General features: G+C 45.6%; 1 protein-coding gene across 3 annotated transcripts in view; it reads right to left on the reverse strand.

The window, feature by feature from the left end:
• Positions 1–13,810, reverse strand: part of LOC148534364 (glypican-5-like) — a 318,714-nt gene that overhangs the window by 276,302 nt on the left and 28,602 nt on the right. The window lies entirely within an intron of this gene.

The raw sequence follows: 13,810 nt of genomic DNA on the forward strand, positions 1-13,810 counted from the left end.
TGCCATATAATACAGAGAACATCACAGTGGCTGCCATATTTATACAGAGAACATCATTGTGACCACCATATAATACAGAGAGCACCAGTGGCCACCATGCAACATATCAGTGACCACCATATAATACAGAGGAGTGTGACTGCCATGAAATACAGAGAGTATTTTTGATCACCTTACAATATCATTCTCTCATCAATAATTAGAATTAACCCATCCTCAAAATAATTTACTTATTTAGCTTCATAGTAACAACCCCATTTAATATAATTAACTCTTTCACAGTAATTACCTTCATATATCATGAATATTAATTAGCTCCAAAATCATAAAATAATTACATTAATGTACATTGAAATCCGAATTACAACCCTCAGTCTCATAAAAAAATTGTAATACAAACTAACTTCATTAAAACATGAACCCTTATTATTAGCATTTCCTACCTGTTGCCAGTTAGAAGGAGGAGTGCACTGTACCGAAGGGGTCATTCAGACCCGCTCGCGAGCGCAGGACGCTCGCAAGCGGGTCGATGGTGCCGAGTTGCGCATGCGCACGACGGAGGGAACTCCGTCGTGCGCATGCGCGAGACCCGAATAACGACGGCCAAGCCGTCGCTATGGTCTCGCACCAAAGGGGGCGTGCTGTCGATGGTGAGTGACAGCACGCCCCCTTTGGTGGGCGTGCCGGGGGCGTGGCAGTCAGATGGAGGCGTTCCCATGGGAACGCCTACCGTCTGAGTCCGGCCCCACTGACATCACTAGTGATGTCAGTGGGAGTGATTTTGGCTCTGATAGAGCCAAAATCACTCCAGGGCTTGCAGTCACCGAGACCCTACCACAAGGGTCTCGTCGCAAGCCCGATTGTCGCGATGGTCTTGACCATCGCGACCATCATCATGGACGCTCGCTATAGCTGTGGGTGGTCACCCACAGCTTTGCGAGCGTCCATGAGGCCACTCCAAGTTGAGGGAGGAGGGCCCTGATTCAGAGCGAGCGCTCTGGTCAGAGCGTCCGGCTCTGAATCAGGCCCCAAGAGGCCACTGGGAGGGGATAACTGTGTGCTGATCGGACCCACCCTGTACTCTCCCTGATCCCAGCCACAGCAGATGCAACTCCGAATCCCCTGCTGGTGCCCCCTACTATGTGTCACTTGCCCCCCCCCCCCCCCCCTTTCCCCTATCTATGTCCCTGCTTGGTAATTTTTTTCTTGGTGGTGTCTCATGAATTCTTGAAGAAATTTGCAATTTGGGTTAAAAAAAACAGCAGCAAAAAGTATTTTCTTTACAGCCCTGGAAAAGACATATACCCATTGCTATTTACAGCAATTTTAATGATGTCCTTTAGTGTAGCTCTAACCCTTTCTGTCTTTTATAGAATAGTCTTCTGTCCTCTAACTCATTCAAGACCAGTTCAGCACATACGTCTCTAAAGACCTGGTACAGCCTTTGCAGTACTTTCTAGTCAATTATTCCAATCCGTTAACATCAAAGTTTGTTAGGTGAGCCAAAGCAGAAGCAATAAGTACCATGTCATTATGTACCGTGTCAATATGTACCATGATGACTGCAGAACCAGTGATTGCACTATAGGAATACATTATTCTAATTGATGGGAGAGGGATGTCTTTTACCTACTGCTGACTTCACCCAAATGAGGACCAATGATTTGGAGAAATTTAAAAAACTTTTCTTTATCTTTTCAAGGCAGGCTTTATTTATTAATGAAGCTGACAGCAACATGAAACACAGTTACAATTCCAGTCACACAGTGTTATTGTTGGAAATTTAAACATTTAGATTCTAGTATGATATATTGTTAATTGTGAATATCCAATGCTGGGCATACACAGCCAGATAAAATATCTGTCAGACCGACAGACATTTAATCTGGCAGCCTGCCAGCCGCAGATGTCCGCGGCATACACTGTGAGAGAAATCTCACAGTGTATAGCCCGACATCCACGCTCTGCCCCCGGGGGAGGAGACATTTCCCTGTTCCTTCCGTAGGAAAGAACACAGGAAATGTCTGTCTGTCGGCCGCGCTGGGCATACACTGCCCGATGCGGCCGACAGTTTACCGGGTAAATATCGCATCGGACGGGCATGCTGGACAATCCTGCATGCCCAACCGAGCAATATTTAACCCTCGGTCGCCCGCACACACGCTACAATTATCAGGGCGATCCGCCGATATCAGGCGGATCGCCCCAATAATTGTAGCGTGTATGGCCAGCGTAAGACACATTTTTTTTTTAATTTAACTTTTCTTCATTTGTTTAGCAATACCTTCATTTTCTTCCTTCTATTCTTAAAATTCTGGGCATGAACCTCAGACAGTATAATAAAACCTTTTAATTATTTATTTATTTATTTTAATTTTCTTTAAATATTGGCAATATTTAGCAAAAGTAAAGCTGGGAACACACTGAACAGATATATCTGCAGATTGAGTGATGTACAGAACGGGTCCGGTGATCTCGCTTGCAGACCCCCCAAACCGCAGCATGATTGACATGCTGCAGCGTTTGGGGGGCGGAGCAGGGGGGGTGCCTGGTCGCCATTCCCAGAAACTGAGGCATGTTGCCTTCATTTTCCGGGGCGGAATGAGGCCAGGGTATGCGTCAGCAGATGCAGATTTTTGGCCTCCTGCGTGACCAGGCACCGGTCAGGCTCTCGCAGCCTAACCAAAGGAGCAACTATCGCGATGGTTCCGATGGTGTTCCCAGCCTACAACATCGGTAACAGTGCTGGGATCGCAAATACAGTAAGGAGGTGTCTGACACCTCTTTCTGCATTTGCATCTGAGATGGACGGATTTACACTTGTGTGCGGCAGTGTAAATCCATCCATCTCTGAATCAGGCCGATAACTCACAGATGTGTACAGATGTGTCCTCCTCATACTTCTAGTCGCAATACGCCACACAACGCGACTTGCCTGGGTGTGGGTGAGCCGCCAGGTCCCGTGCTACTCTCCCAGCATTGGGCATCTTTTTTTTGCCAAAAATGCTTCTAAAACGCAATGTGATGCGACTGTGACTGTGCTGATTAATGTGACATGTGACACCTGTATATCTGTGTGCTCCTGAGTCTGTATACAGGAGACTGCACTGAGTAATGTGATATGTGACACCTGTATATCTGTGTGCTCCTGAGTCTGTATATAGGAGACTGTGCTGAGTAATGTGACATGTGACACCTGTATATCTGTGTGCTCCTGAGGCTGTATATGGGAGACTGCGCTGAGTAATGTGATATGTGACACCTGTATATCTGTGTGCTCCTGAGTCTGTATATAGGAGACTGCGCTGAGTAATGTGATATGTGACACCTGTATATCTGTGTGCTCCTGAGTCTGTATATAGGAGACTGCGCTGAGTAATGTGATATGTGACACCTGTATATCTGTGTGCTCCTGAGTCTGTATATGGGAGACTGCGCTGAGTAATGTGATATGTGACACCTGTATATCTGTGTGCTCCTGAGTCTGTATATAGGAGATTGTGCTGAGTAATGTGATATGTGACACCTGTATATCTGTGTGCTCCTGAGTATGTATATAGGAGACTGTGCTGAGTAATGTGATATGTGACACCTGTATATCTGTGTGCTCCTGAGTCTGTATATAGGAGACTGCACTGAGTAATGCTGGCATTGGCAAGTGTGTATGCTCACACCGCTCACTATATTGCGCTGGGTACACATCGTTTAGTATGTACCCAGCTTTAGTCACGCTCAGATATACAAGTGTCGCATATCAAATGAATCATTGCGACTTAGCCGCATTTTTGGGGAAAAAAGAAGCAAAAATATGCCCTGCGCTAGCAGAGTCTCACGGGACCTGGCGCGCCTAGAATGGCACCCCCCTTGCTATGCGCTGTGAGCCCCCCTCAGCCCAGCGCATAGCAACTGGGGCGCGCGATCAGTGTGATCACTTCCCCCACAGGCATAGGAGACCGCTGCGGCTGCTGCTTAGCAGCCACGAGCAGTCTCCCAGTGCAGCCCAGCACACAGGCGCCGGGCCCCTCCAGCTAGTCCGGGCCCGGGTAATTAGTACCCACTTCCCCCCCTCTTGTCCTATAGATTTTTAAGTTTCTTCTGAAACATAGTAAAGAAAAGCCCAACAAACCTATTTTGGAGATATCCCCATAATGGGCCGGTAACTGTTGATGGCACCTGCTATGTGGCTAGTTCCAATTGATACAAATTTGTATATTGTTTTGATATATTTTTCCTATAGAGAACATGTCTGGCCAAAGACCACATACTACTAAGGAATTCACAGCTGCCTTTGAACAGCTGTGTTGCCGTGCAATAAACCATAGCTGACTGGTCGTCTGGACACTGACACGGCTTCCTATCAGAACACTGCTGTTTGGCCGATTCACGTAGAACAAGTTGATGCACTGCTGCACCAGGGATGTTTGCATTTGTCTATAATGAGTTAAGCTATATTTATACTAGGGGTGTGCACCGGCCACTTTTCGTGTTTTGTGTTTTGGTTTTGGATCTGGATCTTTCTTCGTGTTTTGGATCTGGATTGGTTTTGCCAAAACCACCCTTCCGTGTTTTGGGTTCTGGGTTTTGTGTTTTGGATCTGTATTTTTTTTAAAAAAAGCATAAAAACAGCTAAAATCACAGAATTTGTTGGTTTCTCTGCTCCTATGCTATTATTAACCTCAATAACCTTAATTTCCACTCATTTCCAGTCTATTCTGAACACCTCACACCTCACAATAGTGTTTTCATGTCCAAAAGGTTGCACCGAGGTAGCTGGATGACTATGCTAAGCGACACGAGTGGGCGGCACAAACACGTGACCCATCTAGGAGTGACACTGCAGTGGCAGACAGGATGGCAGTTAGAAAAACTAGGCCCCAAACTGTACATAATGCAAAGAAAAAAAAGAAGTGCAAGATGGAATTGTCCTTGGGCCCTCCCACCCACCCTTATGTTGTATAAACAGGACATGCACACTTTAACAAATCAATCATTTCAGCGCCAGGGTCTGCCACACAACTGTGGCTGAAATGATTGGTTCGTTTGGGCCCCCACAAAACAAGCTGGCAATTAATGTGTCCCTGCACAAACTGGCTCTACGGAGGCAAGATGTCATCCTCATCCTCCTCATCCACCGATTCCTCACCCTCTTCAGTGTGTACATCCTCATCCTCACAGAGTATTAATTCGTCCCTGCTGGAACCACAGGTCCCTCTGTACGTTCTGGAGGCTGGTCTCCCTGGAAGAGTTGATAATTCATTTTATGAACATCATCTTCTCCACATTTTGTGGAAGCAACCTCCTACGCCTTTCGCTGACAAGGTTCCCGGCTGCACTAAACACTCTTTCGGAGTACACACTGGAGGGGGGGCAACTCAGGTAAAATAGAGCCAGTTTGTACAGGGACCTCCAAATTGCTTCTTTTTCCTGCCAGTACAGGTACGGACTGTCTGACATGCCTACTTGGATGCTGTCACCGATGTAATCCTTTAACAGACAGACGCACGCTTGTCGCTGCTGCTTTGAGGATTCAAGTGCGGCTACAGCCCACACAATTCACAAAGACAGAAAAAAAAAAGAATATTTTTATTGTTTGTGGAGCACACTTTGAGGGTTACACCACCCTTTAACAGACAGACGCACGCTTGTCGCTGCTGCTTTGAGGATGCAAGTGCGGCTACAGCCCACACAATTCACAAAGACAGAAAAAAGAAGAATATATTTAATTGTTTGTGTAGAACACTTTGAGGTGTCACCACCCTTTAACAGACAGACGCACGCTTGTCGCTGCTGCTTTAAGGATGCAGGTGCGGCTACAGCCCACACATTTCACAAAGACCGAAAAAAAAAAGAACAATATTTTAATTGTTTGTGTAGAACACTTTGAGGTGTTATCACCCTTTAACAGACAGACGCACGCTTGTCGCTGCTGCTTTAAGGATGCAGGTGCGGCTACAGCCCACACAATTCACATAGACAGAAAAAAAAAGAACAATATTTTAATTGTTTCTGTAGCACACTTTGAGGGTGTCACCACCCTTTAACAGACAGACGCACGCTTGTCGCTGCTGCTTTGAGGATGCAAGTGTGGCTACATCGCACACAAGTCACAAACACATTAAAAAAATAGTTTTTTATTTTTTGGAACACTTTGAGAGTTACACCACCCTTTAACAGACAGACGCACGCTTGTCGCTGCTGCTTTAAGGATGCAGGTGCGGCTACAGCCCACACATTTCACAAAGACCGAAAAAAAAAGAACAATATTTTAATTGTTTGTGTAGAACACTTTGAGGGTGTCACCACCCTTTAACAGACAGACGCACGCTTGTCGCTGCTGCTTTAAGGATGCAGGTGCGGCTACAGCCCACACAATTCACAAAGACAGAAAAAAGAACAATATTTTAATTGTTTGTGTAGCACACTTTGAGGGTGTCACCACCCTTTAACAGACAGACGCACGCTTGTCGCTGCTGCTTTAAGGATGCAGGTGCGGCTACAGCCCACACAATTCACAAAGACAGAAAAAAGAACAATATTTTAATTGTTTGTGTAGCACACTTTGAGGGTGTCACCACCCTTTAACAGACAGACGCACGCTTGTCGCTGCTGCTTTAAGGATGCAGGTGCGGCTACAGCCCACACAATTCACAAAGACAGAAAAAAAAAGAACAATATTTTAATTGTTTGTGTAGCACACTTTGAGGGTGTCACCACCCTTTAACAGACAGACGCACGCTTGTCGCTGCTGCCTTGAGGATGCAGGTGGAATCTAGACGGGATTTGGAACCGAGGACACACTACCTCCATCAATTGTCTAAATCCCACTGCACTAATGTCGGATACCGGACGCACGTCTAACACCAAAATAGCAGTCAAGGCCTCAGTTATACGTTTTGCTTCAGGATGACTGCTGTCGTACTTCATCCTCATCGCTAGGGACTGTTGGAGGGTCAATTGTTTAGTAAAAGTAGTGATGTTCCTACTTCCTCTCTGGGATGATGAACAACTCCCAGCAGCAGCAACAGCACTAGGAGGAAGAGGTTCTTGATCTTTCCCTATTTTATTTTTATCGGAGAAAGTTTGGTCCTCCATTTATGTTATATTGATATATATACGTGCGGCTAAAGCGCACACAAACACAGAAAATATTATTTTATTTTTGCTGGAGAGTAGTGCACTTTGTGGGTTACACCACCCTTTAAGAAATGAGCCAGCCGGCTCTTTACTTATGGGACACAGGCGCACGCTTGGCGCTGCTCCTTTGTTGATGCACGTGCAGCCACAGTGCACACAATTCACAAACACAGAAAATAATTTTTTTTTTGGTTTGGACTGGAGTGTACTTTCGGGGGTTACAGCACCCTTAACGGTCAAGCCAGCCGGCCCTTTACTTATGACACAGGCGCACGCTTGGCACTACTTTGTTGATGCACGTGCGGCTACTGCGCACACAATTCACAAACACAGAAAATATTTTTTTTTTAGGTTTGGACTGGAGTGTACTTTCGGGGGTTACAGCACCCTTAACGGTCAAGCCAGCCGGCCCTTTACTTATGACACAGGCGCACGCTTGGCACTACTTTGTTGATGCACGTGCGGCTACTGCGCACACAATTCACAAACACAGAAAATAATTTTTTTTTTGGTTTGGACTGGAGTGTACTTTGGGGGTTACAGCACCCTTTAACGGTCAAGCCAGCCGGCCCTTTACTTATGACACAGGCGCACGCTTGGCACTACTTTGTTGATGCACGTGCGGCTACTGCGCACACAATTCACAAACACAGAAAATAATTTTTTTTTTGGTTTGGACTGGAGTGTACTTTCGGGGGTTACAGCACCCGTAACGGTCAAGCCAGCCGGCCCTTTACTTATGACACAGGCGCACGCTTGGCACTACTTTGTTGATGCACGTGCGGCTACTGCGCACACAATTCACAAACACAGAAAATAATTTTTTTTTTGGTTTGGACTGGAGTGTACTTTCGGGGGTTACAGCACCCTTAACGGTCAAGCCAGCCGGCCCTTTACTTATGACACAGGCGCACGCTTGGCACTACTTTGTTGATGCACGTGCGGCTACTGCGCACACAATTCACAAACACAGAAAATAATTTTTTTTTGGTTTGGACTGGAGTGTACTTTCGGGGGTTACAGCACCCTTAACGGTCAAGCCAGCCGGCCCTTTACTTATGACACAGGCGCACGCTTGGCACTACTTTGTTGATGCACGTGCGGCTACTGCGCACACAATTCACAAACACAGAAAATAATTTTTTTTTTGGTTTGGACTGGAGTGTACTTTCGGGGGTTACAGCACCCTTAACGGTCAAGCCAGCCGGCCCTTTACTTATGACACAGGCGCACGCTTGGCACTACTTTGTTGATGCACGTGCGGCTACTGCGCACACAATTCACAAACACAGAAAATAATTTTTTTTTTGGTTTGGACTGGAGTGTACTTTCGGGGGTTACAGCACCCTTAACGGTCAAGCCAGCCGGCCCTTTACTTATGACACAGGCGCACGCTTGGCACTACTTTGTTGATGCACGTGCGGCTACTGCGCACACAATTCACAAACACAGAAAATAATTTTTTTTTGGTTTGGACTGGAGTGTACTTTCGGGGGTTACAGCACCCTTTAACGGTCAAGCCAGCCGGCCCTTTACTTATGACACAGGCGCACGCTTGGCACTACTTTGTTGATGCACGTGCGGCTACTGCGCACACAATTCACAAACACAGAAAATATATTATTTTTTTAGCACTTGGGGGGAGCACCCCTGATGGACAGAGCACCCCCTGGACAACACTACAGCACCCCTTTAGGTCTGGGACACTGCACAGGACTTTGGAGTGGACACAGCCCCTATGGAGAACTGACTGCACAACACAGTCCAGCCAGCCCCTATGGACTTTGAAGTAGTGGACACAGCCCCTATTAACAACAGCAGCACAGCACAACACAGCCAGCCCCTATGGACTTTGAAGTAGTGGACAACAGCAGCACTACACTACACTACACTACACAGCCCTAACTCCCACCCTCCCTCTTCACTGTCCACAGCCGAGTGAGAAAATGGCGCCGACGCGGGTACCTTATATAGGATCCAAAACCCGCAAGACTCGGAAGGCGGGATGATGACGTTTTGCCTCGATTTCAGATCCGAGTCAGGCGGGAAAAGTTGAGCCTGACTCGGATCGGACTCGGATCGGGGGGGCTCGGGGGGGTTCGGATTTCAGAAATCCGAACCCGCTCACCCCTAATTTATACCTGAATATTATTGCCTATGTGATTATTAAACTTAAAATTTTTTATACAACTTAGATCATTAGTGTACAGTATGTTTATTATATATCTGACAATAATAGTGCTTCCATAGTATATATTATAGTTTTGTAATATCCTCAAGGAGATTTTCCATCTCCATTTCCCAGGAGCAGCTTTTTTGGTCTCATAAATTGCAATTCTAATAGGGCATACACACTAGACAATAAAAGTGAACGATATGAACGATAATGATATTGTTCAACGATATATCGTTCATATCGTCCAGTGTGAATGCACCAAACGACCAAGGATGCGCGCTCCTGTGGGTCGTTAACGATGTTTGCTGTCGTGCAAACATGCAAGCCAATCTGACGTTATCGTCAGAAAGTGCCCGTTTGGAGATGTTTAAGGATGACGTCACTGAACTATATCGTTAACGATATCGTTCAGTGTGTACACCCAATATCTTTCACCAATATTGCTCAGCACATCGTCTAGTGTGTATGAGCCTTAAGATGGTTGTCAAAAATATTTCCATTTTGGCCCGTGATCCCGTCTCTTCTTACTGCAAAGAATTCTAAAAGGCCTTACCCAGAGTAGGTACATAAAATGTGATTTTGTCTACTCACAGTTAAAACATAGCTTTCAGTTATTTTTTGGTTTTGTTTCCTTTATCTAGTGATCTCTTCCCATTCCCAAATAACTGTAGCAAACTATAATTTTCTCTACCCAAATTTGCCATAACTCCTTAAAGTTTAGTTTTACTAAAATATGTAAAAAAAAAATATTGAGTTACATTGCAAAAAGTGAAGACATTTTGGACATGTTGAGCTGAGGTAACCATGTTCCAGCCTGTCTGACCAAGTCTGAGAGGATTTGTATATATTCAAGTCAGCTCTGACACGGTTGAGGAGACTGTCTCCTGTTAAAATGGTTTTTAATTGCTTCAAAATACTATTTTACTCACTTTAGACTCAAGATCGGATGGGAAAAAAAATTTAATCGCCCCCTTGGACTTTCTTTACATGTCCTAGAGTATCCAAACAAGGTCTCACAAGACACAGGGCGGGATGCATCAACACCAAAAATGCAGTCAAACCTCCAAAAATACTGTTTTCGGAGGTTTGACCGCGTTCCACATATCCACCAAGCTCCAGAGAGCGAAAGTTTGGATGCCTATGGGCGTCTTTTTGGAGCTTTCACCATCCCTCCCAGGGTCCCCTGCGGCTGGCACATGCACTGGCCAATGGCTACGCATGCGCAGAAGGACTCCCGGAACATAAACTAGGCAGGGGTATGCCTAGTGACCCTGATGCATTAGGATAAAAGCCCTGACCATTGGGATAGCAGGACAGGCCCCTAGAATCAGGGTTCATTCAGGTCAGTTGGCAGATATGCTGTAACCCACAAAAACCACTTAAATGTATATATTAAAAAAAAAAAAAACATTTGATTGGTTGCTATGGTCATAGAACATTTAAGGCTGCATTTAACAACAAGTTATAACCCATTTAGCACTAGTGTAAGATGCTATGGGGCATATTTATCACAATCCGCATCTCAGATGCAGATTGGCAGTGATAAATTCGCAATGTGATATTTGAATTCATCACAGGGATGTATGAAATATCGCATGTAGGGACAGAACTTGCAATAAAGCTCTGTCCCTGCGAATCCACTTCACATACTTTTCAGTGTATTTTTTGCAAAACATACAGTGAGAAAGTGTCCCGGTATGTGCCGCTAGCTAACCAAGCCCCCACCACGACCGTGATTGCCCCCCTTCTTGATCCTCCATTGACGGCCACTGCACATATGACCATGAGTAATTACCGGAAGCATTAGACTGCCACTACCACAGCAGAGGACGCTGCGGGGGAAGGAGATACCAGGAGAGGGATAAAGTAACAATCAATCAGCATTTTACTGTCAAGTTTTTAGCACAACCTGTAAAATGACAGTTGGAAGCTTATTGGTTGGTTTGTTGGTTGGTTGGTTGGTTGGTAGGTAGGTAGGTACTAAGGACCTCATTCAGAGTCGGTCGTTGCGGCTGCACGGTCGTGTGGAAAAAGGGGCCGGATATGCATATGAAGCGCTCGCAAGTTGCGTCGTTAAGATGTGATCGTTAGCTGGACGAGCGAGGGGAGGATGCGGCCGTAAGACTAAATATACGCCCCCTTCTCGTTCGCATTACACGTCATCTCCGGGCATATAAGGATTAATCGAGACCATCGGAGCTGGTCGTAGAGCTTAAGGTTGACCATACCCTCTCTTATGGTGCATACACACGATCAGATTTTTTCTTCAGATATGGACGATAACGATTTAAAAATCGTTCAGTCGTTCATATCTGAAGGAAAATCGTTCATATCTGACATGCCTGAACGATGGACGATCAACGATGCGCGTTCCCGTTTGTCAGATAACGATATCTGACATCTGATGGGTTTGCAGTCAGACTTGGACGATTCCATTCATTTTAATGCAGTCAAAAATCGTTCAATCGTTCAAATCGTTCAAAACTTTGGTCAAATCGTTCAGATCGTTTAATCGTTCAATCGTTCATCTGACAAATCTGACAAGTCTGACAAATCTGACCGTGTGTACGCTCCATTAAGCACTACGATCATGTCAGTGTAAAAACCTCCCATGTACCATCACACTACTTAGTTAATTATGCACTCCCATAAAATGCCCTTTGCATAGTCAGGCACGCCTGCGTTCGGATCTCCACTCCCCCGTTCACAAGCACCTTCCCCTGTTACCACCCACAAACGCCTCATCCTGTCACTCAAACTAACGACCTGGCCAAGTTGAAGGAGAGAGCAATTTCTGATCGTAATAGCTAGTTTGCGCACGCACATTGCAAATTTTACGCATACGCAGTTTAGCGAACATCGGTGGCGTACGACCGTGCGACCGACTCTGAATGAGGTCCTATATCTCTCTCCACATTACCTCTCCCCAAGATTTGATAATTCTCTCTCCCCCACAATGATGCAATGATACTAAAATAAAATAATATTCTGCTGTCTGGCCACTTGTATTGTTGTTAAATGGAGCCACTACTCAGTTATAGGGGCCCATTTATCAATGATCGCTTTTGCAATTCCAGTAACGCCCATGATCGCATTGCAAAAAGCGATCCTATCAGCTAGATGTATCATTCAGGATATGCAGGGACACGGGCTCCGAAAGGAGCCAGTCCCTGCGATGTCTCCGGAGAGCTGCCAGCCAGTGCAGGGGGTGCTACGCATGCCCAGTCCCGTGGACTGCACATGCACATCCGCCATAGAGCCGTATTCTTTTCCACCTCCCAGACTTTTCGCCTACATCGCGTCTTTTCTAGGCGGAAAGGTATCGCGGCCGTGCCCGCTTTACCCCGCATTCAATATGGAAGTACGCGAAAACGGGACCTAGCGAAGCCTGAACAGGCAGAAAGTACTGTCAGATTTGGGGAAATCAGCCTGACATCCCCCAAAAGATGCTCTGACATGAGGGTTAGCTATGGTTACCCCCGATTTGGCTTGCTGAAGGTATTTGGTGTTTTTAAACGGGCTCAATAGCTGCTAAATAGCGTTTTTCTATATGTGGTGCAGAATCGTATTCAGGAGTATTTTTTTCCAGAAAATAAGTTATCCCAGCAAATTTGGGGTACTTGAAAATGGGGGTCAGCATATTTAAAAGTTGATAAAGTTGAAAAAATAGTGAAAAATCCACCTGCCGCAAGCACCTGCAATCAAAAAAACACATGGGGCATACTTGGGGACCCCCCAGAGTCAAGTTCGCTAGTTTTTAACTTTGTCCCCCAACATTTTTTTTTACGGCCCCAAATTCAAAGTAATTTTTTGGAGTGTCCTTTATTTTTTGACACAGATTACCTTTGGGGGACTCTGAAGGCTGCACGGGGGTTCCCACAACGTTGCACCCCAAAACCCCAATTCTTCACTTTTTTCCGCCTCCCATTCATAGGCGAAACTCTTTCGCCTATTACATTGCACTGTGTTCCCACAACATTGCATCCAAATTGAATACGGAGTAAAACCAAAACAGGCGAAAATGAAGTCATCGAAGAAAAGTTTTTGCCAAAAATGGCTTTTCGCTTCAAATTGAATACGGGCCATAGCCGGGAAGGGTTCCAGCAGATCCCTCCACTGACTAATAGTGCGCCGTGTAGCTCATAGGCTACAGCGGCTAACGTCATCTTCAGATGGCGTTAGCTGCGGGGGCCAATATCTGGAATACATCGCATTCCGGATATTGGTACATTTGGCAGCATCGCTTTCCCCATAGAAACCTATGGGGGAGGCGGCTGCCAGCGGTAATGGAGGGATCACAGCAGGTACCTGCTGCAGTCCCTCCTTAATACATAAGGGGGATACTTAGTATTTGAGGTAAACCCCCAAAAATGGGTGTTTTCGGGGATTATCCCTCAAATACTGTACACTTTGATAAATGGGCCAAAAATCCTTAGCGCAGACAAAAAATCTTTGTGAACTTGCATAACTGTATATTGTGTTTATTGGAATGTATGAATT

Source organism: Taudactylus pleione, unplaced genomic scaffold (assembly GCF_031769625.1).
Source record: "Taudactylus pleione unplaced genomic scaffold, aTauple2 ptg000066l, whole genome shotgun sequence".
NCBI classification, from domain to species: domain Eukaryota; kingdom Metazoa; phylum Chordata; class Amphibia; order Anura; family Myobatrachidae; genus Taudactylus; species Taudactylus pleione.